This window comes from Sciurus carolinensis, chromosome 12 (assembly GCF_902686445.1).
Source record: "Sciurus carolinensis chromosome 12, mSciCar1.2, whole genome shotgun sequence".
Taxonomy (NCBI): Eukaryota; Metazoa; Chordata; class Mammalia; order Rodentia; family Sciuridae; genus Sciurus; species Sciurus carolinensis.
Genome location: NC_062224.1, coordinates 19,836,699 through 19,864,374, shown reverse-complemented (window position 1 = coordinate 19,864,374; position 27,676 = coordinate 19,836,699). Strand labels below are relative to the sequence as shown.

The 27,676-nt window shown below is 37.5% G+C and overlaps 1 protein-coding gene across 1 annotated transcript in view; it reads left to right on the top strand.

Annotated features, from left to right (window-relative positions):
* Nucleotides 1–4,473: 4,473 nt before the first annotated feature.
* Nucleotides 4,474–27,676, top strand: part of Apbb1ip (amyloid beta precursor protein binding family B member 1 interacting protein) — a 109,928-nt gene continuing 86,725 nt past the window's right edge. Inside the window, exon 1 of the mRNA XM_047521570.1 lies at nucleotides 4,474–4,794. The gene's annotated coding sequence lies outside the window, so the exon portion shown is untranslated. The remainder of the gene's footprint in view (nucleotides 4,795–27,676) is intronic.

Here is a 27,676-nt window from a genome sequence, read left to right as displayed (position 1 = left end):
GGAAGGGACTTATAAATATATCACCCCTTTTTCCCACCTGAGTTCTGAACACATTGAATTAGAGACGAATGATTATTGGAAACCAAAGGATCAACTTCATAAAATACAAAAAACAGACTAGGGGAAGTAGGTTAGAATGTGAGCCAAGTGGGCTGTCACTGAACCTCAGAATTAGGCAATTTACCTACCCAAATCGGAGGGCACTGCTAAACCAGAAAATCTTTTCATCAAATTTGTTTAGAGAACAAGATAAATGTGTGGAAATAGATTGAATCTCAACTCCTACCTGATACCACTTGTAAAAATTAACTGGTCACATGCAAAAATGAAAACTACGACTAAAATTATAATAAAAGATAGAAGAAAATCCTGATGATCTTGGAATAGGCAAAGATTACACAGGGTAGGCACACACATAAAACTGCTTATCATAACAGAAAAAAATTGATACAATGCACTTTATCAATATTAAAAATACCATCAAGAAAGTTTCATCAACTTGTACACTTAAAAGCTGTTCATTTCTGTCGGTAAATTAAGAAATGAAGCATTGTGAACCAAGAAAAGATTCACTGTACAAATGAAAAACAATCATAGTGCATAAAAGTTAATGTTCACAGAAAGTGAATAATAGTAAACAGCAGTTACTATTATTATATGCACAACCAAAACATCATATCATAAAATTACAATAAAATACCTGCTAATATCTTCTTTTAATGAAATCAAATTTTATTTTAAAGTGCAGAAATTTTGTTGCACTAGTTTTTCTTCATCTCTAAGAAAGATAAATAATGTAGTGCAAACCATAATTCATATGTTTCTATTTAACAAGATCTTGTTGGTAACCTAAATGCCCTAGGGAAATAATTTGTATTGAACTTATATCCATCTGGGCAATGTTTATGGTCAGAATTTAAATGTGACTCTGTGCCCATTTAAAGCTGCCAAATCTTAATTTGAGTTTCTAAAATATTTAACAGGGCAATATTGCAATAAATTCTCATGCACATTGTCTGACCTTAACCAATCTAACTACTGTTGTCATGCATCTACACATACAGAAAATTAATTATATAATTATAACAATTATATACTTTTTTCAAAAGGATGGAGATACAGAGTGCTTGCCTAGCATGCATAGGTCCTGGATCCTATCCCCAGTACTGGGGGTGGGGGGGAAACAGTAACTTTAGCATTGCTTAAATCCTGCTTTTTTAAAAATTTTAGTATGTTAAGTAAAAAAAAAAAAAAAAAAAAATATTGTCATAGCACAGTTATATTATTTCATCACCTTCTTATGGTACCTGTAATGGTACCTGGATATCTGCAAAATCCAATTACTTTTTGCTGCCTCGGGTATTGGTCAGAGAGTCTAGAAAATTAGCATTATTTCATTTCATATTTCTTCCTGTACAATTTTGAAATTTTCTCCCTTTTGCTCTCTTATTAACATAAATAAGCCTTGATTTCAGACCAAGGTTTCCAACAACAAAATGTTAAGAAAAATCTAAAGCAAAAAGCCTTCCCTATTTATCGATATTTGCTTAAAATATTAATATTACAGACTTTGAAATGTTCTCTTATTAATAAATAAGATTATAACTAACATTTAGTTTAGATTTCAAGATTTAAATTTTTTGAAATCATTAATTGAATAGCAGTGCAGGGTGTAAAGATTTTTTTTTGCAGCCTTATTGAGGTACAAATGACACATAGCACTACATATATTTAACATGTACAGTTTGATCCTTTTTGACATAGCTACATTCACTGAAACCACCACCAAAATCCAAATAATGAACATGTTCATCGCTTCTGAGTGTTCCTGTGCCTCTTGGCTATCTTTCCCTTTTCCCCCCTCTCTCCCCTCCTCCATGTTTTTGATCACAATAGTTTGAATTTTCAAGAATATTATATAAATATGATCATGTACATGTACTTCTGTAATCTGGCTCTTTGCACTCAGCATTATTTGGGGGTTCATCCATGTTGTCATAGTTATATGCACCTTTTTATTACAGAGAAGACTTCACTCGGCTGTCTCAAAGTCTTGCAAAACTTAGCTCGTTTGAAATAAACCTCATCATGTTCACCTGCCCAGCTAGTGCTCTTCCAGACTGCCTCGTCTCCATACCAGCACTATCAGTCGTCATGACACCGGCTTGATTCTTACAGTCAGTCTTGACTTCTTTCTCCCTCTTCTGCACTCTGCCTGTGTTCAGTCATCAGAGTCTCCTGACAACACCTTGCAAATATCCCTCGAGTCCATCTATTTCTTTACATTTCTTTACTGCTACCAACCTAGTCAAAACCATATAATCTCCTTCCCATTTTAGCCTGGACATCTTTCAGGGTCTATGTCTTTCTTCATCTAATCAATTTCCCAAATGATAGCCAGAATGATTTTTCTAAAACTTAAATCCCTTCACCTGACAAATTAAAATATTATTAACACATTCTCTTTATTCTTAGACTGAGAAAACAATCCTAGACATGGTCCACACAACCCTGCATGGCTTGTCCCTACTGACTTTTCTATTGACTTGCCTGGAACCAGTTTCCATGACTATAAATGTTCTGGTTTACATTTAATTCCTAATCCCTTCTGCAGCTTCCCCAGCTCCACCACCATCGTGAGGCAGGAGGATCACAAGTTTAAAGCCAGCCTCAGCATTTTAGCGAGGCCCTAGCACAAAATTTAAAAAATTTTTAAAAGGCTTGGGGATGTGACTCAGTGGTTAAGCGCCCCTAGGTTTAACACCTGGCACCCCCCCCAAAAAAAAGAAAGAAAAAAACCTTCTAGTACCTCCCACTGAATTAGAATACAACCCAAAGTCCTCAACACTGACCACAAGGCCATGATTGATCTGGTCCCTACTCACCTCTCTGTCCTTGTCCTCTACTGCTGCCCTACTCTTTTACTGTGTTCAGCCACACTGGTCTGCCTCTGTGTTCCTATCTGAGCACCTTTTCTTACTCTTCTTCAGGAATGCTTTTCCAAGTCTCTGAATGACTGTCCCTTCTCATTACTTCACCAAGAGATGTTCCTTAACCACTTTCCCTCCCACAAGATCCCCATTTCACTGCTTGCTTTTTTTTTCTACATAGCATTTAAGGTTCTGTTCAGAACCTTCCAATGACTTTCCATCTCACCTCCAAATCTCATCCACATAGAGCTTGCAAGGCCACACACAATCTGGTCACCTTTTTCTCTTTGATCTCATCTTCTATCTGTTCCTCTCAGGCTGCTCCAGTCATACTAGTTTCCTGGCTGTTTTTCCACTATCTTTAGTGCTCTCCTAACTTAGGGCCTTCAAAGGTGCTATCCTTTCTGCCTGGAATATTCTCATCCAAAAATCCAACATGAATTAATCTTTCATGTCATTTAGGACTGGCTCAAGAATCGGTTATCAGATGGCTCTTCCTCAGTCACCGTCATCAACACAGCAACAAGATTCCCACACCCATCACTTTCTATCCTTCACCTTTTAGTTTCCCTCAAAACACATTATTCCACATGTTAGCTACTCATTTTTTGTATCATCTGCTTTTTTGTCAACTAGAATGCACCATCTACCAGAGGAGGAATTGTTTTCGTCACCATTTTTTCTTGTTCTTAGAAGAGTGGATGCTTAATAAGTAATTTCTCATTGAATAAATGACCCATCTATCAGAAGTTCCCTTAGTAATTGATGTGCCTAATGTATGTCTTTAGGATGCTGCCACAGTCCTGTTGCTGCCTGTAAGCCCTTGCAGACCCAGCTGTAGAGAGGAAGAGGCGATGAATTCGACCACATTTACAAATCGTAACCAATTTTTAACTTCTGTATTTTCAGACTTCCCCAGTCACTTTCTCTCAGGAGACCCCACTCCCAACAGTCACTGGGTATTTCCAGTCAGTCCTTTACTGTTACAAATCGCGGGGCCTCAAAGGACGCTGTGCATTTGCATCACTTATTTTCATCACTGTATCTGATGGGGTTGCCACGCTGATGGTTGAGAAATGCTGAGCACACCCTTCCTCCCCGCCCCCACCCAGGCCCTGGCTCCCTCCGGTGTCACCTGGCCACCCCTGGCACCCAGTCACTCTTCTCTGCTGTCCCATGCCGCATGCCCTGTGGGCAGACTGCAAGACCGGGAAGCCTTACCCAAGTGGCCCGAAAGAGGAAGCACAGAGAAGGCTGAAGTAACGCTTCGGATGACGGTTGCAAAACAGAGTGGGTTCTACGCCTTTTGTGGAACCATGGCTTGGCCCCGAGTTCCTCAGTTCTTAATTTATCAAGGCTACAAAGATGGGTCGGTTCGCCAGGGACGCCCCTGAGACCCGCGCACGTGGGAGAAGGATGAAGGAGGAAGGCGCAACTTTTCCCAGAGTTAAAAACCAAACAAAACGAACATCTTTTTCGTTGTTGGACTTTTTTTCGTTTGTTTATTCACGGGTGTGGGGGAGGGTATATAAAGGAAAGAAGGCACAGGCCTGATGAGTTGGGAGAGCAGCCCGCGAGCTTTAGGGGTCCTGCAGCCCTGTTTCTGAGTCCCTGGCCCCTAACCAGACGCCTCCGAGCACCTCGGTGCAAAGCAGCGCGGCGAGCGCCACCCGTCTGCGCGCTGCGTGGAAAGGGGAGGGCCGACACCACTTCCTCCCCGGGGCAGCGGACCTCGAGCCAGGGTGCAGCCGACCTCAGAGCCGAAGGCGACCGCGCCGCCCGCCCCGCCGCCGGCCCCCAGCTGCCCAGCCCGCCGGGCGCCCCCACCGCGTCTCCGCGCGTCGGTCCCCGCAGAGCCGTCGAGGTAAGCGGCGCCCGCCGGGTCCGGAGCCCCGCGAGCGGCGGCTTCAGCCCTCGGGCATCACCGGACCATATGTCATGCCTGTGGTGTCCGAGGCCCAGCGCGGCTCCCGGCGCTGGCCTCGGGAACACGCGCCCCTGGCCGGACCCTGGAGGGTAGCCGGTCCCCGGGGTCCCCTCCGCACCCAACCCAGTTGGCGCCAGGGGTTGGGTCTCGGTTTAGGCTTCGCCGCATTCTGTTTCATCAGATTTGACAGATTTCCTGCCCAGGAAATTGCTACAAGGTTGAACAAGAGAACTGATGTGCACCCTCGCGGGTCCAGCACGTCCGGGAGCCCCAACCTGACCGAAGCTGGAGGAATTCCCCGGCTCTGGGACCCCAGTTTAAATGCAAGTCCTGGGAGAATTGGTGTCGATGGCTGCCAGATACATCTCAAAGTGTTTCCTTCCTTTAAAACTTTTAGACAACTGTGTCTTCTTATATCAAAATTACCGTTTCCTCCGAAATAGTCTCCTTTTCATTTTAAAATATGATGAAGATAAGTTTGGACACCAGACATAAGTTTCATAGTTTGGCTTAGAGTGAAGGCGCAGTAGGCCTTTTCAAAGAAACTCACCAAAATGTCCGTGTGTCCCCGGCAAGCCCTCCTGGGATAAAGACCTTGCCCCTTTGACGGGTGTACCTCTTCTTTTCCCTCTGGAAAGGTATTTCTTAGGATTCATACCAGAATGGAAAGCAAAATATGTTTCCTAGAACCACTCCCAGCAAAGTGCTTTTGGAAGGAACTTTAAATGTGATTGTTGGAGAAAGAGAAATGAGTAAGAAAAGAAAGTATTACCCCTCCAGGTATGCTTTTTGGTGGTATAATGTTTTTTAAACACTGGCAAGGGTACTTCCTTTACTCATTTTTAAATCAGGGAGTCCAAACTGAAATTTCAGAAAGAGAACCTTGTCCTTTTAAATAAACCCAGAGCGCTGTTTCCTCTGGGCCTCACTGAAATACTAGCATGGCACATGGGCCAGAAATGCTGCCTAGCAAGGTTAGCAGGCATCTGTGAAGAAATCCTCTGCAGTGTTTCCAGTGGTATTTCCTGTCAGCTCCATGATTGTGAAATTTAATGTCATCCCCAAAGTATTCATACTTCATAATTTTTACATTCTTACTACTATTTGTGTCTTTTCTGGGTGTTTGAGACTTGGGTTCTAACTCCCAGACAAGGCTGACCTTAAATTGTTTTGACCTCTCTGGACCTCAGATAACTTACCAGTAAAGTGAGATGATTAGACTGTGTAATAATGGAGGAAATGATCCGGATAGCAAGGGACTGGGACAAAGCTCAGTGGAAGAGCACCAGCATGCCCAGGGGGTGGGTTCAATGCTCAGTGCTACAAAATAATAATAATGCTGACGGATTTTGTTAAGTTCTGGAATAGTAACACTTTTAAGGTCTTGTTTCTGAAAAGTAAAAAGTCGATTTCTAGCCTATATGTAAAATAGCAACTTTCCATTCTATTGAAAAACAGAGAATAGCCACAGATCAATGTTACATTTCAAAAGTGCTCTATTGCTATTTCTCAAAAAATATAACTTTGAAACAGGTAGCTACTTTGAATCTTACACATAGTACTAGTCTATGTAGCACCCATTAAATTTTTTATATTTATATCCCAAGCTACATACCAATTTCCCATTTTTTGCCTTTTTAACTTTGTTTTAGATAAATGAACTATTTATAAAGTTTATTGTCATAACTGTTTGTTTTTGATATGGCCACCTTGAATTTTCTTCAAAATAGCATTATTATTTTCATTTATTTCTAATTTTCTTCTATTTTATTTATTTTTATACCTGAAGCCTTTCAGTGAGTCCACAAATTTTAGAATAAACTAAGTTTGTGTTCTATAGCCTAACAGACAGTCAACTTTACAGTTTTCTAGAACCTCATAAGTTTGTTTAAAGGCAAAAGAAAGATCTTAGGAGTTTGCAAAATGGAACAATTTTGAACTAAATAGAACCTCAAGATAGAGCAATTATTATTGACATAATTGGCATTTTCAAAACGAAAAGTTATGTGTGTGTTTTGTATCAGTACTGTCATCTTAAGTGTCAAGGAACTTTAAGTCTTTATTATGTAAATTCAGGTATATAATAAATACTAGATTTTAAGACTGACAGATATTAGGTAGGGGCACTAGTTGGATATTGATGTTTATATATGTGGCAAATATAATGATCATGAAAAACATGAACTTTAGAGAAAGTATCTAGAAAAGTAACAATTACATTTTTCTACAGAAGGAAAAATAGCACTAAGGACTGGATTGTACAGTAGCATGGCAGGGGGGGCCTAAGAACAGCCTCTGGGAGAAGACAGCACCCACCACCACTGCATCCCCATTATCTAGACAATTCCATCACCATAGTCAGGACTCAAAATGTGTTTGCTAAAAGTTCAGGATATTTCAATTCATTCTGGGTGGTACCATCAAAATGTGTGAAGCTCCCTGAATCTCAGTTGACCTTTGGTCCCAAATTTTGATCCTTCGGTCAACAGTGAGGCTTGAGCTGGTAGAAATGTCACTCTGCTCCAGGGCACTACACAATCTCAGTACATACTCTGTGACTTGAATTCTTGGCTCCATTTCCAAACATTTCCTTAGCATTGACTATGAACTCGAATCATTAAAATTATGAGATCTCTTTTCTTTTCTGTCAACTCAGGTTCCACTTTGATCCCCATATGGTAATAGTAAATAACATTTTATTATAATGCTCCTTTAGTTTATACAGGTTGAGTACCACTTATCCAAAATACTTTGACTGTAAATATTTTGGATTTTGAATTTTTTTTAATTTTGGAATATTTGCATATAAATAATGAGATATCTAAGGGATGAAACCCAAGTCTAAACACAATATTCCCTTTTGATTTCAAATACACCTTATATACATAACCTAAAGGTTATTTTATACAATATTTTAAAATAATTTTGTACATGAAACAAACCTTGTATATAGTTGCCTCATGGGGCCTGGAGAGTAATTTTTCCCTTGGATAAACTGTATGTGATAAGCCGGCATTTGACTGTGACCTGTCACATGAGGTCAGGTGTGGAATTTTTCCATGTTGGTATTCAAAATTGTTTCTGATTTTGGAGGATTTGGGATTTTTTAATTTTTAGATTAGGGACACTCAGTCATGTGCCAGATGCTGTGCTAACTATTTTAGAGGTATCATTTTGTTTATCCTTGCATCTTGGGCTTAGACTGTTATCACTGCCTTTTCATCATTGTGGATTTGAAAGCACAGAGAGGGTAAGAAACTTAAACAGGGAATAATATGCAGAGCTGATGTTTAAACCAGGCCACATTGAGGTGCCACATTGAAGATTAGGGTACCAATGGTGAGAAAGCATGGGTCCTCTCCTCAACGAGCTTATAGTCTAGAAAGGGAAACATAAATAGGAAGTTAAATTCAACAAATGACCTGAGTCATGTGCTATGTGAACACATATCGGGTCCCTACACCGGATTGGGGTCAGGGAAGGAGGATGAATAGAAAGTAACCAAACAAAGAACTTGGATTTTTACAGTGGGAAGACCAGATAGTATAATCAATATTGAAGTCATTATCTTTATATTTGTCTTTTGAAAAAATAATCTGCTTTGGCAGCAATCATGTGTTTTTATTTTTATCTTTATTATATTTAAATTCCTCATGACAGCCTGCTATGTTGATTAAATCAACAAAGTAGTAAGTCTTTTTTTTTTTTCAAATTCTGATTGAACTCTTTCTGATTTGGTTTCATATCACAGATTCATCAGTGAGATGGTTGTGGGCTGGGAGAGGGGATAAATGCTTCATCACACAACAATTATGTTTCCACAACTGGCTGGAAGATTTATATCCAGAAAGCTCTGTCCTTTCAAACTGAAGAAAAATAAAAAGTAATATTAGAACAAGTGAACTATATTTTTCCTTCATATTTATTATAAATGATTTCATTTATACAAATGAATACATATATATCTGTAATACAGAACAAAAATATATAACTGGGCATTATAATAAAAAGTAAGAAAGCCACCATCTGGGTATTACCAGTATTACCAGGACATCTCCTGGCCTCCTTCTAGTAACAGTGCCCTATCCGCTCTAAAGGTAACATTATTCTAAATGTGCTAGTTTGTTAAAAGCATTTCAGAATCATGCACATACATTTGCAAAGTTTGTTGTCAAGCTGGGGATTAGAGGACCTTGGCACTTGGAAACTGAAATTAGGAACGCTACTGACTCTAAGAATGGTCAGAGAGTGTTCCACCAAGTAAAAACAATTTACTTTAAATAACATAAAAGCAAAGCATACTAGAAATGATTTAAGAGTAAGTACCACAGAAATAGTGATTTCTTAGTCATTAATGAAGTGATCAAGATCATCAGTAGATGACTATAATTTTTAAGTGTAATAAAGTGAGTACTTTAGATCCTGCCAATTTTTTCATATTACTTAGATTTCTACTTTAAAGACACAGCAATCATTTTCAATCAAAAATATTAGCTGGGCACTATTTTAGGTGCTTAGTATCCATCAGTGAACAGATGAGACAAAGGCCTCAGCATTTATAGAGCTTCTGTTTAGGGGGAAGGCAAAGAATAATTGATAAACATAATAAATAAGTGACTAATACAGTATTAAGTGAAAAGGACCCTAAAAAAGACTAAGTTCCAGGCCTGGTGGTGCACGCCTGTAATCCCAGCAACTAGGGAGGCTGAGGCAGGAGGATTGCAAGTTCAAAGCCAGCCTCAGCAACTCAGCAAGGCCCTATATTAAAAAAAAAATTATAATAATAACTTAGTGGGACCCTAAGCAACTTAGCAAGACCCTGTCTCTAAATGAAAAAATGAAAAGGGCTGGAATGTGGCTCAGTTACTAAGCACCCCTGGGTTCAATCCCTGGTACCAAAAAAAAAAAAAAAACTAACTTGACCAAGGTGAAGTTGTGTTTTGAATAAGATGTGCAGGCGTGGCCTCATTGAGATGGTAAGATCTAAGCAACGATCTGAAGAGATGATGGAGTTAACCATCAGGGGAACAGTGCTCTGAGCAAAGGGAACAGCCAGGGCCAGGGCATGGTGTTAAGGGAGAACAGCCAGAAGGCCTGTGTGGTACAGGCAAGTGATCAAGGGATGCATGATGTATACGAGTGATCTCTGTAGTTATAGAGGGACGAGGAAGGCGGGGAGGCGGCTGATCACATAAGGTCCTTTAGCCAGTGTGAAAACTTGGGTTTTTACTTTTAGTGACGTGGAGGGGTCATTGAAGGATCCTGAGAAGAGAGCGAACACGACTCAGCTGATTACATTTAAAAAGTTCACGCTGACTGCTTGAGAATACACTGGAGGGAGTAAAGACAGAAGGAAGGAGTCTTATTAGGAAGTTTCAGCATTTTGCACATTTTTTGAACTTGGCACCAACAGGATTTTCTAAGAGTTGATGTGGTACAAGAGAAAGAGAAGCCAGGGATGAGTCCAAAGTGTTTGATCTAAACAACTAGAAGGATGGAATTATGATCAACTAAGATGAGAAGTTAGAAAGGAGATGATCAGAAGTTCAGTTTGGGTTACAAATATAAAGTAGCAATTGGTAATGATGTGCTTATTATACATAAGGCTAAGTAACTAGGAAGATACCATGATTATTCCCATTTTATTAATTAAAAATGACAGTTTGAAGAGATTAAAGAATTTGCCCAAGGTTACACTGAGCAAGAAATTGAACATGAAACCAGATCTTGGGGATCCTAAATCTTTTAAACCTTCTTTCAAAATCTAGGAAAGTGCCAATAAGCAATCTTTACTATGTAGCTAAATAAGAACATAACTAATCAATAACAGTCCACTTCTGTGACTTCCAGGACCATGAGAATTATTATTTTTAATAAATGAAAAAGCAAGAAATGAACAATATAAAGCCCTATATTTGTCCATAAAATTTTAACCAGTGACACGGATGCTGTGTGCAATAGGAAACTTCAAACAAGATTCAGAGGGAGGAAGGACGGAGGCCTTTTCCACAAAAGAGCTTTTTGTACCCAGAGGTTAAAGATGTTTCTGTTTTCAAAATCTAAGACCAGACTTGGAGGAGAGGGGAGCTTCCTCTTTATACAGCTGGATTTCAAATGGATTCAAGAGTTAAAGACTAATCTTTGCTAGGAGCTGCTGAAGGAGGTGAGATGACCCTGTTCAGATATTTGGAAAGCCGAAAGTGGCCAGGAAGTAGCTCCTCAGAGAGATCAACCTAACTGGCATTTAGCAGTCATTAATAGGGATCCAGGCAGCACAGTTACAACCTAATAATACTGTATTTGGTGGAATGCTGCAAAAAGTCCATGATGACTATTTCATAGACCACATTTTTCAAAGGGCAAAAATCCAGTCTTTAAGTGTATTGTTTGCATTTTGTCTCAAAAATTAAATAATTATTTATGCATAGGCTTCATGGCAGCTGGGGGCAAGGGGGGATCCTGAAAAATAGTTTTCAGGTGATTTCACATTGTATCACAATGTATTATCAAACTAAGTTACTGGTTAATATGATTATTGAAGGCTACTGTATTTATAGGATTAACAAACTCATTCATCTCTGCTGATAAGATTCACAACTGACAGTTAAGTCAATGAACTGATTATATTTGAGATGCAGTATTATCGCCTTAGAATAACTTCCCTCTTTTTTTGAGGGGGAAGGGCTGGTATCACTGAACTACATCTCCATCCACATTTTTATGACTTCTTCTAATTCAACTCCATAAATGCTACGGCTTAACAAGCCAAGACTTTTTGTCCACGTGTTTAGAATTCTGGTACATTATATTTTCCTTGTTGGAAGCAGCAAACAGAAATGAAGTTGCTGGGCCATGAACATGGGTAAATACAGTACAATGTCCAAAGAAAATGACCTTACAACCTCTATCACATAAGAAGCTGAAACTGAGGCAGCTCACTACATTCACTATCCTCAAAGCCAGGTTTACAGAGTGGGGGCCGGAACTGAACATTCCCTTTAGTTGCATCAAATGCTTATTATAAGTGGAACTTGGTTTTTCCTTCCAGCTTCAATCATATCTACTGAGGGCCAACCAAGTGCCACCGTGGAGGGATATGCAATACAAAAAGATCTGGTCTCTTATCTCTAGAAGCTTCCAGTCTAGTGGGAGAGAGTGACCTGTAAACAAACACATCATGGTGCATAGTGTACAGTGATAGATGCAGAAGTAGTACAGTAAAGACATTGACAGTAGAGAAGACTTTATGTGGGGGTGACCAAGAGGCACTTTGAAGGATAAAAGCATTTCCAGGTAACTATATGGAAGAAGGCTACCCAAGCACCAGGCTTGAAACAACTTAACAGTGCTGGACCTTAAAATACAGTGGGAAAGGAAATGAGGTGATTCTGATTTAACCCCTGGTGAGTAATATTCAGACTGCATTCATGTGTTACAACTGTTCATCTTAGAGTCAAAAACTAAGGTAAGCATAGTGATACTCCAGACAGTACTATCCAGGTGAAACATGCAAACCACATGTGGAGCTTTAGAGTTTCCAGAAGCCACGTGGCAAAAAGAAACAATAGCATTAATTTTAATGATATATTTTATTTAATGATAAAGATTGTTCTTTAATATCAATTATTTGAAATTATATCAAATTCCAGTAATAATAAAATTATGAATGAACTATTTTTTTCATGCTAAATCTTCCAAATCCAATATCATTTCACACATGTAGCTTGTCTCTGTTCAGACCAGTCACAATTCAAATGCTGAGTAACTGAACGTGGCTAGTGACTGCTGAAATATATAGCACAACTTGAGATAAATCAACAAACATCATATCTGACATTGTAGGTTAACTCTGCAGCTGAACAGAGGGCATTAGATGAATTCCCAAGTAAGCTAAAGGAAAAAAAGAGGGGAACAGCATTTGCTATTCGTGTGAAACTGTCTCTAGCACCTGATTTGAATTCATATTTAAACCTGCACCCAGGTTGCTTTATTAACCATCTAGCCACAAAACCAAGCAACCTCAAATTGTCATTGCTTACTTTCCTTTTTTATCCATTCTCTCCACCTTATATTTTCTGGATTCTGCCTAAAAGTAACAAGAATGAAAAAGAACTGGAAATAAATGGCAAATCAGTTTGCCCTAAACCCACATCCTGAAAATGTGATCTGTTGCCCTTGGCAACCATGTTGTCAACTCTTTTTATTTTATTTTTTTCCACTTTTACTTCCGCCTACTAGTTCACAAGCAAAACACCCCCTCCTCAACGGCAACTCTCCTTGCGGTGGTTCTCCACCCCAAAATTACACCTCCCTTTCAGGAGGGGGTGACAGTGGTAAAATTGAAATATGGAGCTGGAAATGTCCAGGGCATGGCTTGAAAAAGCCTCAGGGAGATTCCAGTGCAGTTCCTCTCTTGATGAGAATGGTTGAGTCTCCATCCCAGAAACTGTACTTACAGATGTTCTTCCCAGTGGCTCAGTCTTTTAAAGGTGTGCCTGGTCTACAAATAAGCAGCAGTTCAACTCTGGAAATGCAGCAGACGGAAGTAGCTATCCCATTGTGGATTTAGGAGTGTACACACCAGTGTGTGTGTGTGTGTGTGTGTGTGTGTGTGTGTGTGTGTGTGCGCGTGTGTGTGTGTGAGAGAGAGAGAGAGAGAGAGAAGAGAGAAACCACTGGTGATTTTGGAGGGAGAACATCCTATTACAAATACTGATGACAATAATGATGAATAACACATCTAATACTAAGCATTCTATGTGTAATAGATACATTCATAAACACTTGACAGACACTATCTTATTCCAGCAAGGTAGGAACTGTTGTGTGTACATGCATGTGTGTGTGTGTGTGTGTGTGTGTGTGTGTGTGTAAACCTTTTGTTTCTTTCTGAATTCCAGTAGAACAGATATATTCATACTTATTTCAAGGGCATACCATGTTAATTGCCATTCATAGGAGAGTTCTAGGTATCAAATCGTTACTGCAAATATGATTCCCTAGTCACGGTGTAGTTGTCACATTTCTCATTAGCGTTCACTCAGCGGTGCTTAAAAATCGGCAGCATTCTATCAAAAAGTAGTGCAGGCCATAGTAAGGAAAAGAAAAATATAGAGAGTAGTTGACAGCATCTGACAGCAAAGAAGGGCTTTTGTTAAACTCGGGGCAGATTTTCAGCAGGTCCACTGGAGCACTGGATGAACCCTTATGAATTCTTAGCTATCAAATGAGTCTGTACACTTAGAATCATGCCTGACTTATGGTAAGGGTTCAAAAGATGTTGAAATATTTTGTTTCCAACATTTGGAACAAAGCAAAATGAAAATAATACACTCCCTTCAAAAATAAATATTTTCTCCTGTATTTTCACATTGGAAATAAACCTTTATTATTTGTATGCCTTGAAGGACATAAAGCATAGTCATCACCATCTTTCAGTCAAATGACCCATAGGTAAATGAAAAGAGTACACATATTTCTATTCTTTCACTTTATCCTTCTCTTCTCTGTCAAACCATTTTTAACAGTTACTTTCTGTCATGCAGCCGTGGGAAACTAGTACAATCATTCCTTGCTCTCTACTGGAAGCTGGTTCCAGGAACCTCTTCCACAGATGCTCAAGTCCCTTATATAAAATGGTGTAGTGTTTGTGTATATCCCATGCACATTTTCCCATATGCTTTAAATCATATCTAGATTGGTTAATGTCCCTAATTCAATGTAGATGCTATATAAATAGTTGCACTGTGTTGTTCAGAGTCTGACAAGAAAGTTTGACATGTATAGTGATGCAATTTTATATTGTATATTCTATGTGTATATTCTCTCTCTATATATATATATCTCCTGAGTTTGGTCATATCCATGAATGAGACCCATGGATATGGGTCACTGACTGTAGAGGTAAAGTTGTTTCCTGCCCTCTCGGCTCTCAGATGCAGGTGTGTGAAGAGGGCCAACAAGATGTCATAAGGAGCAGCGGGCAACAGAACAACCATTTCTAAAGACAGACGTTGTGAGACATGGGAGGGATGTTTCATTTCTAATAATCTTTTCCTATGTAATGCAAAACTGACTTAGGAAGCAGGAGAGAAGACAAGCAAGCTGGGAGCCGGTTGTTCACTTCTAAGGATGTAGTCGATTTAAAACATTGTTCCCAACCCACTGTAAGGACTCCATGCTTTACTTAAGGAATTGATCTGATAGAGCTCAGAAGCATCTTTGATTTTGTAAAGATTGCTTTTCTGCTTTTGCCACTTCAAGACCCAGAACCATATTTATGATCAAATTCAGCTGCTGTTTAGATCCTATTCTATTTCCTATTTTCTTGTCTTATATCCTTAAATTCTTTTTCAGAGGATGTAGAAAGATTATTAACTAATGAAGACTATAAAAACGTCATTTATCTTCCCCCCTGTCTTCCCAATTATAAAATGAAAAACTTGGATTAAGTTAAACCAAGATGATTTTTTTCCCTCGCTTTAATGGTTTAAGATGATAAGCATATAGGCAGGACTGTCCAAAAATAAAGACTAGTTTAATTTAAGAGTAGTAAACATAAAGACTTCCCATGTAAGAGCATAAATAATGACTTTAAACTACTGAGTGAAGACAATATATTAGAGAGTATCAACTGTAATACTTCTTCTCAAAACAAGATATTTATTTGCTTTTAAGAATGGTTAGAGCATATAAATGTCCTATTTACAGTGTCTTTGGAGGCACACATGAGGTACTGTGGGACATCAAATTTATCAACGATGCATTTCAATTTCAGAAACTTAAAAAAAAAACCACCAGCAATTTTTAAAGTTTTTATGAATCATATCAAACATATTCTTGGAGAAAATAAATGAAGCATATGTGTTTATTCACTACCTACAAGCAAACGAAACCCTAAAGAGTATCGTAATTTTGTACTAATATCTAAAGTAGCAATAATTGTTTTCGTTGCCATTTTATAGATGAGAAAACTAAGCTAACAGAGAAGTTAAATAACTTGTCTAAGATCACCCAGGAGCTACACACGCTTGGAGGAAATTACAGTATTCTGTGTCTGAACTCATAGTGTGGTGCGGAAGCAGACATGCAACCAACTATATGAGAGCTGGACAGATAGGCAAGGTAACAGAGGTCCAGAAAAAAGCAGCCACCAACTTTCCCCTCTTCGTAAACACAATGCATGTTCAGGAGGCAACAAGACATAGTGATTGTGAACATGAGCTTCACAATTTGGTTTGGGTACAGTCAAGCTTCACTGTGCACTGGCAACTTCCTTTTGCTAGGCCTGATTTTTGTAAACTGTAAAGTTGGAATAATGTCAGTAACTCATAGGATTGTTTGGGGAATTAAGTAAGATACTATAGGTTTCTGACCTTCAATAATTATTCCGTATTTATAACTCCTACTAAATTTTTATTTTTGTTTGATTGATTGATTGGTACTGGGCATTGAATCTAGTGACACTCTACCACCGAGCTACCTCCCTGCTCATCTTATTTTTTAAATTTTGAGACAGGGTCTTGCTAAATTGCCTGGAATTTGTGATTCTCCCCCTCAGCTTCCTAAGTGGTTAGGATTATGGGTGTGTGCCCCTGTGCTCACCTATAACTCCTGTTATTCATAAATTAAGTGTTTGCATGTATTAATATGAACTAACACATTTCAAGGTTAAAATGCCAGTGGAGACATTATGCCAGTACTAAGGAGTTGTGTAAATTTTGCCCTTGTTAACATCATAGAGGATGGAGAGAGAGAGAGTGAGAGAGACCATAATAAGGTCTTAAACTGTCAGATTCGTGATCCTGACTCTGTTGCTACAATAGGATTTGAGTCATGGGTAAATTGCTGGAATGAAGTCATAGATCTTGAACTGGGCTCATGTGGAGATGAATCTTACGTGACTGAAGAAAAATGGGAGAACTAGCACAGCAGTAATGCAAATGATGTGTTTAAAAATAAACTACACTAGCCCCCTGCCCCATTAGCAGTTTCACTTTCCACAGTTTTAGTTACCCATAATCAACTGCAATATGAATATATTAAGTGGAAAATTCCAGAAAGAAGTGATTCATACTTTTAAATTGTGCACAGTTTGAATAGCATGATGAAATCTCACTCCATCCTACCTGGGATGTAAATCATGTCCTTGTCCAGCGTACCCATGCTGTGTACACTACCCTCTCATTAGTCAATAGCTACTTTCTAGGTTATCAGATCACCAGTCATGATATCACAGTGTATAAGTAATCTTAATTTTACTTAAAAATGTCCCCAAAACTCAAGAATAATGGTGCTGACAATTATATGATAGCATATTGCTCTAAATGTTTTGTTTTATCATTAGTTATTATTAACCTATTATTGTGCCCAATTACATAAATAAGCCTTATCATAGGTATGTTCATATAGAAAATAACATAGCATACATAAGTTTCAGTACTAGTGCTATTTCAGGCATCCACTGAGACTCTTGGAATATATGCCCCTGGACACCTTCACTATCAGCTAAGTTGTAGTGAGAGGAAGATGGAGATGAACTTGGAGAAGTGTGTTGGGAGTTGATTGTAGGTGAGCCCAGCCTCTGAGGTGTCTTCTCTGAGCAGTTCTTTTAGCCAGCTGGGGAGATGTGAGGATGCCCTGTACACACCAGTAACAATGAGGGCTGGCCCGGGCTCTCCCGCCAGGCTCCTGTCCTCACCTAGAAGCAATGGCCCCTCTCCACTGTTCACTCCTTCACCTTGAGCTTGCCTTTCTCTGGTTGATGTGGTTTTGCCAGATTTGGTGTTCATCCCTGTGAGACTTAAAATGCCCAGATATCCTGGTAACCTGTCCTTGAGGAGTGTTAAAGCTCCTCTGGGCTTGAGTACAGACTCTAATCACTCCAGAAAAAGGCCTACGAGGGCTCTTGATCCTGGTGGATACGGACCATGGAGGGCTTGCCTGGCCCTCCTTTCACATTATGAAATGATGAGAAGAATAATTTCGTTTTTGACTGGCTATCTCTGCTGCAAAACTTTATTTGTGCTGCTCAAGAAATTGTGGAGGAAAAAAAAGAAAGAAAAAGAAACTGTGGAGGATAGCTGACTGGTGTCGGGTGGTTCAGATTCTTTACCAAAAGAAATGAGGGAAGCAGTCTGTTAGGTGAAGTATAAATATAAGCAATACAGTTAAGTCTGTAAGTATGTCATACCAAAGAAATAAATCTTTGGGGATTTTCAGTTTAACTTAATGAACTTACATGAGAACTGTTGGATCAAGCACATATAAAGTACATACACTTCTAGAAGTTCAATTTATTCTACATCTGCTGTGAACTCGTGGGCTTGTTTTTGTTTGGTGGTGCTAGAGATTGAACCCAGGGCCTTACTCGTGCTAGACAAATGCTCTACCACTGACCTGCATCCCTAAACCAACTTGGGGATTTCCAATTTGTGTGAGTGTGTGTGTGAGTGTGTCATGTATGTGTGTTTAAGGCAAGGATTCATTTCCATGCCAGGTTAGTCAATAATCTTTCAATGGATGGGTTCAATCTAAACCAGGTTTTCTGGAGTCTGGTTCTCTAAAGGAGAAATCATAAACTTAGCCTAATTAATTTAGTTTACTCTTGGGCTGCAGTACTATCTTGCTTACTGCAAACATTTCTTTTTATTTTATCATAGGGACTGGTTACCTGATACAGACATTTGCAAAAAAGTCTCAATAAGTGTGCTTTTATTGAATGGCAGAGAACTGTCAGTTACCACATTACAGAAAGAGAAAGAGCATTTTTTTAATATTAAAAAACTCTGCTTCCAATAGCAACCGTTAAAAAATAATGACTCACGTCCTACAGAAAAACTAACTCAAAATGGATCATAGACAAAAAAATAAACACCTAAATAATAAAAAATCATAAAACTCTTAGAGAAAAAAAAATAGGACTATATCTTCATGACCTTGGATAAAGTAATGGTTTCTTAGATATAATATTAAAAACAAAATCAATGAAAGAAAAATGGATAAATTGTACTACATCGAAATTTAAAGTTTTTGTACTGCAACAATATCAAGAAACCATAAAGACAATACACAGAATGGGAGACAATATTTGAAAATCATATGTCTGATAAGATACTTATATCTAGAATATTTAAAGAACTCTTTCAATCTAATAATAATATAGAAAGACATAATCTATTTTAAAACTGGGCCAAAGAATCTGACTAAACATTTCTCCAAAGAAGATACAGAAATAACCAGTTAAAAATATATTAAAATATTCTTAACATCATTAGCCATAAGGGAAATAGAAATAAAAAACACATGATATCACTTCACACCCATTATGATGGCTATAATCAAAAAGACAGATAATAAGTAGCAAGTGTTATTGGGGTTGTGGAGAAATTGGAATCTACATAGTCTGCTGGTAGAATGTGAAATTGTACCACAGTTTTGGAAAACAGTCTGTTAGTTCCTCAAAAAGTTAAATGCAGTAATTTCACTCCTGAAAGTCCTGAGAGAAATGAAAATACACATCCATGCAAATGTTCACAGCAGCATATTTTCTAAGAGCTGAAGAAGGGAATCAACCCAAATATCCCTCATTTGATAAAAATAATTGAAGTGATAATACATGTTATAGTTCAGATGAACTTTGAATGTATTTTGCCAAGTAAATGAAGTCAGATACTAAAGACCATATATTGTACGATTCCATTTATATGAAAGATCCAGAATAAGAAAATTTATATAAAGAGAATCCCATTTCAAAGAGCCACTAAGAAGATGAAAAGATGCAATAGAAGCAATATATGCTCTGGATTCAGTGCATGTAAGTGAAAGTATTCAGTGTTCCAGAGAAGGATAAAATGGTAGTTACTGGAACAGAGTAGGTTTTATGGGGTGAATGGGATGAATATTTGAAAGATGAAGTAGAAGACAATAGTAATAGGATTGTGGAAGAATTTCAATGTCACATTAAGGAGCTTAGATAAATCCTACAGACAGTAGAGAGTCACCCAGCTTTGCTAATTGAAAGAATGTGAACCAAACTGGTTTTTAGGAAGATCACTCGGGTGGCATTCTGGAAGCTGATTTAAAAGGCAGAGATTTTATGTAGGGAGATAAACAATAAGCTAAGGAGTCTTGATAAGATATGTGGAGGACCTGACCCAGCAGGGTAGTTAGGAAAAGAAAGAGACAGGTTCAAGGGCATTGGAAAGGCTAAACTGCCAAGATACCTGATCAGAATGGGGACCTCAGAAACAGGGGAAGGTCCTGAGAAGAAGAATGATTTAGGACTGTAGGTCTAGATAAATAAATATGATCTGGTTTGCATATTTCATTTTATTTTACTTTTTGGCTGAGAGGGGATTATCTGGGGAGATGGATGCTGTGTCTAAGTGACTCTCTTTAGACACCCACAGCATGGATGACCCAGCTGTGCCCAGACTTTGCAATGTCCTGGTTGTGGAGTCCGCACACGTGTGTTTCTTCTCCAAGCTTTTTCTTCCTTTCATTTCCTCTGCTTTCCCACATCCTTATGTGGGTTTCTGTTTCAGTTCCATGATTCTGGTAACTCTCTCAATTTGATTTTCATGCCTTCTGTACACAGCCTCCCTTCACTGCCCTGTCTACCCCTCCGGACCCAGATCTGATTTTCATCCATGCCCTGCCTGAGCTGATTTCTCCCCAGTTCCCAAGATAACCTCTGGCTTGGATCTCGATATATCACAATCTAAACTGGCAAACCAGGATTCTAGATAGGGTAGAGTAGAGGAGGGTGCAGACCCCTGTGGGACCAGCTGGTGCAAAGGCCCTGTACTCAGTGGGAAATAATATTGCAGACAAGAGAAGAGGTAAGAAAGGGAGAGACAGATAAATAAGATTTTCCCACTTCACTCTACAGCAATATCAGACAACAGAAATAAGTATAATATAAGACAAAGATCAGGGAAGATTAAATTAACCGCGAGGATAATCTAGATCGAAGCTCAAATGACTAAATCATTTTTTTTTGGAAAGGGAAAACTTGTTGCCACTTTTACTACAGAGCGTGGCAAAGCTGCATCTTTATTCATATATATGAAATCTGAGTTTTTTAACTGACTATCTTTGTTAAGACAGCCCCCTTGGACAACAGGGAAATTTTGTAAATCAGAGGTGCAAGGACTTAATAGATGGTTACTTTAAAATTTTACTGAAATTTTATCTGGAAAGTTTAATGATCACTTGACCCAAAAAACTAACCAAGCACATTTTCCAGTGTCACATTTTTCTTTCAGTGTCTGCCTCAAAACACCTATGTTGTGCCTCGGTTGTACCTTATTGTCTTGTATATCAGTGCATCACTGGAAGACATAGTGTTGAAAAATGTTTTTCGTGATAAAGTAGGCACAAAACTCTATAATATGCTGTTCCCTAAAAATTAAAATTGTATTTCATTTTATGTTTTAGATTTTGGTAAAATTAGAAAGCACACAATTCTTCAATATTATTTAATGTTATTTCTACATTCTCTTCTGTTCTATTATCTATTTCATTCCTTTGCTGTTAGTATTCTGCTTTAATTATTGTCTGCTTTCACTATTCTTTTTTCCTTCAAAATTTCCTCCAGATTTGACTCTGGTTAAATTAGGAAGATGTGTGTGTATGTGTTTTTTACTATGGTTAATTTCTAGATTGTTTGACATTGTCCTTTTGAAATTTTCTTTTCTGTTCTATAAGTTGCTAGAAAAATGCCTTTTATTTAAGGAACTTTATTTCTTTAATCCTTTATTATTGATTTGTGTTATATTTTGGTCAGAGCCGCATCTATATAATTTTTCCCTTAGGAAATATATTGAGATTTTCTGTATATGACTAGTTTTAATAAATATAAAATAAATCTTATTTTTATTCAAATTCTCTGTAATATCTTTATTTTAGGGCTCATTAATTAGTCAAATAGAGGAAATGTGCCATCCTTTTAAGCTTATAATTTTGTAAGCTAACTATTTAATATTGGTTTCTATAAAACATTAGTTTAGTGTTTACCATAATTTATATAAACAAAATAATATATTCTTGGTTGAAAATTTTAATGATGAATCATTCTGAACCAAGGCAAATAATGCTAAATTCTTAATTGCAGTTGTTGCCTCCAGAGAATTAAATTAAATAATTAACTGATGACAAGCCAAAGACTCGTAACAAAAACAGACACATCTTATAAATAACCGTCATAAAGTTTGCCCCCCAAGCAATACACAACACATTTATTTAGTTTGCTGCTTCTTTTCACGACAAACTTTTCGAGTCTGGTCAAGAAAAAGGAGTGTTGTAATGCGCTTATCTATCTCAAATTGTCCTCCTCAAATCAATTCCTCAGCAATTTGGGGGAAACAGAGCCATGATAAGGTGAAGTGGAGAAGAATCTTTTCCCCCATTTTTTATGAATAGCATTCATAGTGGAATTTTATATTTTCACTTGTGGTTGTGCTAACCTGCCCTTAAAGTTAATTTATTAGTCAATTTTTCATTATTATAATGAAATAAAGGAGAAAGGCTACTTCCTAAAGAAAAGAGATTTATATGGGCTCATAGTTCTAGAGATGCAAAGTTCAAAGAGCATAGTATAGGTTCTGGTGAAGGCCTCACTCTGGTAGAATCATGCATGTGTTTGAGTGTCTTTTTTATTCTTTTGCAGTACTGGGGACTGAACTCAGGGCCTTGTGCTTGCAAGGCAAGCACTCTACCAGCTGAGCTATCTCCCCAGCCTGTGTTTGAGTATCTCTATCTGTGCATGGTCTTTCTCACTCTCAGTGTAAACTACCAGGATTTGATCATGTGTGCTCTATTCTAATGACCTACTCTAATCTAATCTAATCTAATCACTTCCCAAAGGCCCCACATAAACACCATAGTTGAAGTTTTTCACCTTAATATCATTAACTTATAATTATAGTTTAGTTTTAATTCCTGCATGAGTTCAGGGGACACATCATATTCAAACCATAGTAGTTACTTCTTTGGATTGGGCACCAATTACTTGTATGTGGTAATTGTGACTTTTAAATTATGAAATTAAATTAAATACAATATTATAGAAGTTTTTTAAAGTAAAGGAAAAGAAACCAACATTCTAGTACAATTTCACATGTTGATATGTTTGGTATTTTTTCTATATCTGTTTTTCTTTCTGTTTTCTATATTATAATATTAGAATATACATAATTTTGTGTCCCATTTATTTTATCTAATGTATATTGTTATAGTCTTCATAGTCATCATTTTTAATGGTAACAACAACAACAAAAAAACATTGAGTACATTAATTAACTCTTCCCATCTTTTTTGGATATTTAAATAGTTTTGAATTTTTAATAATCCCACAGTTTCCATCTTTGGGTATTTGGGTTCTTTCATATTTTGTAAAATTCCTTTGAATTAAATCCCTAAATAAACAATTAGAGATTATTAATTATTAATCTGCTAAATTTTTCATACTTTCAATTTGAATTCTTTAATTTCTGTTGTTAAATTTTCATGCGCCAAAATGTTTTTATTTGTCTTTAAAATACAATTCTTACTATTAGTTCAGAATCAACTTGTTGGCTTTCTTTTTCTTTTTGTAAGTCCACTGAGATTCAAGTAGAGTTGCAAAATGTTTTATATTTATTTAGGGAGAAGTGACATCTTTATTATATTGAATGTTCCTTAACATAGTTGTTCCTTCTATTTTTCAATTCTTTTTTTAATGTCATGTAGTTTTATGATTTTCTCTTTGTAGAGTTGGTAAATTGCTTATAATTTATTTCTGTTTTTCATAGATTTGGTTGCTATTATAAATTTGATCATTTTGCTGTATCATTTTCTAATATTCATTTTTATATATACTGGAATGTTATTGATGTTATATAGTTAACTCCTATTACCCACCTTATTAATTCAACTTTTGACTTGATTCTCTTGAATTTTCTATCTAGACAGTCACATTATGTACATATTATATTGTTTCTTTTTCCCAGAACCCATGCATGGGCCAAATTCACTGTGACTGCTTTTGTAAATAAAGTTTTATTGATACTAGCCATGCTTATTTGTTTACATATTATCTAGGACAGCTTTTCCCCATAAAAACATTCTCAAGTAATTTGAACAAAACTATCTGAACTGCAAACCTCTTTAAAGTTTACCAAACCCTGCGATAAAGTATTTATAAATTTAAGATCTTTTTCTGGAATGTTATTAAAGACTCCCAGAACAAAAATAAAGAGTAGCAATAATGGTAGGACCCCTTTGGCGCTGTCTAACATAGAAACCCTTGCTGTTACAATTAGAATTATGGTTGTCATTTGTTTTGATTAGATGTCTTTTATCAAGTTAGGAAAATACTAACAATTTCAACCTTGAGAAGAAGTTTTTATCAGGAATGGGTGTTGGATTGTACCAACTGTCTGTCCATTATGCATTGTAATGATCATATACTATGTCACTTAATATGTTAATTTAGTGAATCACTCTAATGTATTTCCCACGATGAGTTATTGTTACATTCTTTGTTATTATGCATTTTTAATATATTTCTGAAATTAATTTTCCAAATTTTTTTTGTGATTTCTGCATCTGTGTTTATCAAGTAATATTGATTGTCGTTTTCTTATTTTCTGGTTGCTTTTTTAATGACTAATTATTCTTGATGTATGTCATTTTAAATCTCTCTGAATATATTAGAACTTTAAAAAATTTTTTTTCAGTTGCAGATGAACATAATACCTTTATTTTATGTACTTATTTTTGTGTGGTGATAAGGATCGAGCCCAGTGCCTCACACGTGCTAGGCAAATGCTCTACCACTGAGGCACAACCCAGCCCTCAATTGAATTTTTAAGCAATCTCTCTTCCACTTCTTTCATCAACTGTTTCCTGGGAGTCAGTGTTTTGGTTTTTAATCTCAGTGCTCTTATTTTTGCCCAAATAGTTCATGCCCTTTGATTGTTGTTTCATAATTTTAATTCAAGGATTAGAATAATATAGGAAGATGGTGTGGATTTACTTGGCAGCTATCACAACCTCCTTCTTGACTAGGAGGCTGGCTATATCTAGGGCTTTGTAGATGAGGGTGGGGGTTTATAGACAGGCAGACCTCCTCTTTGGTTTGGGTAATGATCAGATATACAAATCTCAGTCCTCTTTAACTACTATTTGCTAAAACCAGCACTGGAAGCTGAGCACTGGAGTGCTAAATTTCCCATTTTCTTCTGATTGATTTTTTGGATGGTAGGCAGATTAGGATCTACCTATCTGGTATGTGGTCCCAAGTTTTCTGGATACTGGCCTACTTGGTTTGGGATTCAAGATCCTTTTAGGAACTTGAGACACTTCTCCCAAGTTATGTAAGGCAAGGATTCTTGCTGATCTTACACTGGAGACAGCTTATTCTTTGTTGTGACAGAGAAGTCAAATGACCTATAAATTTTTAAATAGTTACTCTTCCAACTGAGTGTCCCATGATGTCTGTTCTTGATGACTTTGAGCTTGGGAGTTGTCTTGACTTTATCTTTAGAAGCCTCCTCTAAACCCCTTATCTTTAGAAGCCTCTTCTAAACCCCTCTAAGTCTCCTCTAAACCCCTGCATTTCCATAGTTCTGGTTATTCAATCTATACAGCCCCTTCGGCTTAACAGATTCCAGAAATCCCTCAAGAGCTTTTGTCTGGTGTTGCCAACCTCCCTTGCTTTCCAGACTCTTGTGGAGTCACTTCATTGGAATTTTAGGAGAAAGCATATTTTCATCCCCACTATTTAGAACCAGAAGTTCTCAGTGAATTTCAAATGTACCTATCTGTAGGCAAGCATCACTCTGTGTCAAGGTTGACACATCTGTATATCCCATTCACACCTACTACATTTTCTGATGGTAGAGCAGGTACCCAACAAGTACCATTGGGATGGCGACCAGGGATAATTCCAAGATCCTTATTTACTCTTTTTATTTTGTTGACACATGAATGAAATTGAGAATTAGCTTTAGTGATCTAAAAAAATCTGGAAGCTTCAGTGTTTGCAAATGCATTATTTCCACTCCAAACCTGGGTTTCCTCACAACTCTGAAAGAAGTGAAAAATGTGTACTGTAGACCAGGTGTGATCCCAAGTAGACCCTGTAGAACAATATAACTAAATTGAAAGTCTTTCATTTTCCATATACAAAAATAGTCATGGGAAATTGTAAGTATATTTCACAAAGAAATTGAAGAAACTCATGTAGAGCTGTTAATTGTTATCAGATGTCCACTGAACTGATAAGCACATTTCTTTGCTTCATAAACATGCTCAGACCTTAGCTAGTTTTCTGTTAGTGACACTTCAGGCAGGTAAATTGCTGACCAAATGGTCTATTCAAGGACATAAATTTCTGCATTTTTTCATGACAAACATCTCACAATTATGGCAAAGGAAATTAAATCAAATTGGTTACTAATATTGACATTATGTATTATATATTACAATAATGCAATTACAAAATATAATTAGCAATAAGTTACTGGGTTTTACACCTCTTAATGCATAGATACCCATTCTTCATAGAAAAGGCATGAATTTTTTTTGGGGGGCGGGTACTGGTGATTGAACCCAGGAGTGCTTAATCACTAAGGCACGTCCCCAGCCCTTTTTAAAATTTTTTTTTATTTTGAGACAGAGTCTCACTAAGTGGATTAGGGCCTCACTAAATTGTTGAGGCAGGCTTTGAACTTGCAATCCTCCTGCTTTAGCCTCCCAAGCTGCTGAGTTTACAGGCATGCACTGCCATTCCCAACTAGGCATGAATATTTTTAAAGAAAAGACAATATAATAACGTCATTAATAACTTGTAATGTTTGCCATTTCCTAATTTTTATGTTTATTCTGCTAAAGACTGACACTTTTGTATTTTTATGCCCTGAATTTTGATATAAAGAGGTTGTTTACCAGACACATGCCCTTGATTGATACCAATCTTTTCCAAGCCTTCATTTCTTCATTTGCAAAACAGGGATAAATATTTCACAGATCTGTGGGAAGGATGAAAACCACAGCACATACAGCATAGCATAGTGTCAGATGCATAGCAGAGGCTCTGGAAGTGGTGTAGGATTATTTGTTTCATTTCTCTATTGCTGCATAACAAACTACCCTGAACTCAATGGTGTGAAACAAATCATTTTATGACAGTCACTGATTCTGTGGGTCAGAAATTCAGATGAGCTACAGCAGGGCTACCTTGTCTCAGTTCTCTGATATCTTTGACCTCCTTGGTTGGAAAAACAAACAGCCAGGGGTAACTCAGACAGTAAGAAATTGGATTTATCTGGAGGTTGTTGAACCTGGCCCCTGGACTGGGCTGAGCTAGACTGAGATTGGTGACCAGAGCCCTTTTTACAGCCCCTGTAAGTGACCTGAGCTTCTAAGAGATGGATGCCCTTACTGCCCTACCCTCCATAGTCACATAATGTCACTTCTGTCATACTGCATCCATCTCAGCAGTCACAAACCTGCTCAGATTCAAAGTAGTAGGACATAGACCCCACTTGTTAATAAGTGTTAAAGAATGGGGGGCCCAGTTTAAAACCACCAACTATCATTACCATTATATAGTGAATGTGCCTCTATAAGAATAAAGCAAGTGCTTGGTCATTCAATAGGAATTGAGTGAATACTTGCTTCCAGAGGTTGTGCAGGTGCCCAGTGCAGGAACATTCATGGTAAGAAGGAGCCTGGTTTCCCAATACATAGGTTAACGCCAGATTCTTTTCCGTTCTGTACTTATAAACAATAAAAATGCATGATGGTTTCTAATGTGTGTTCAACATCGCAA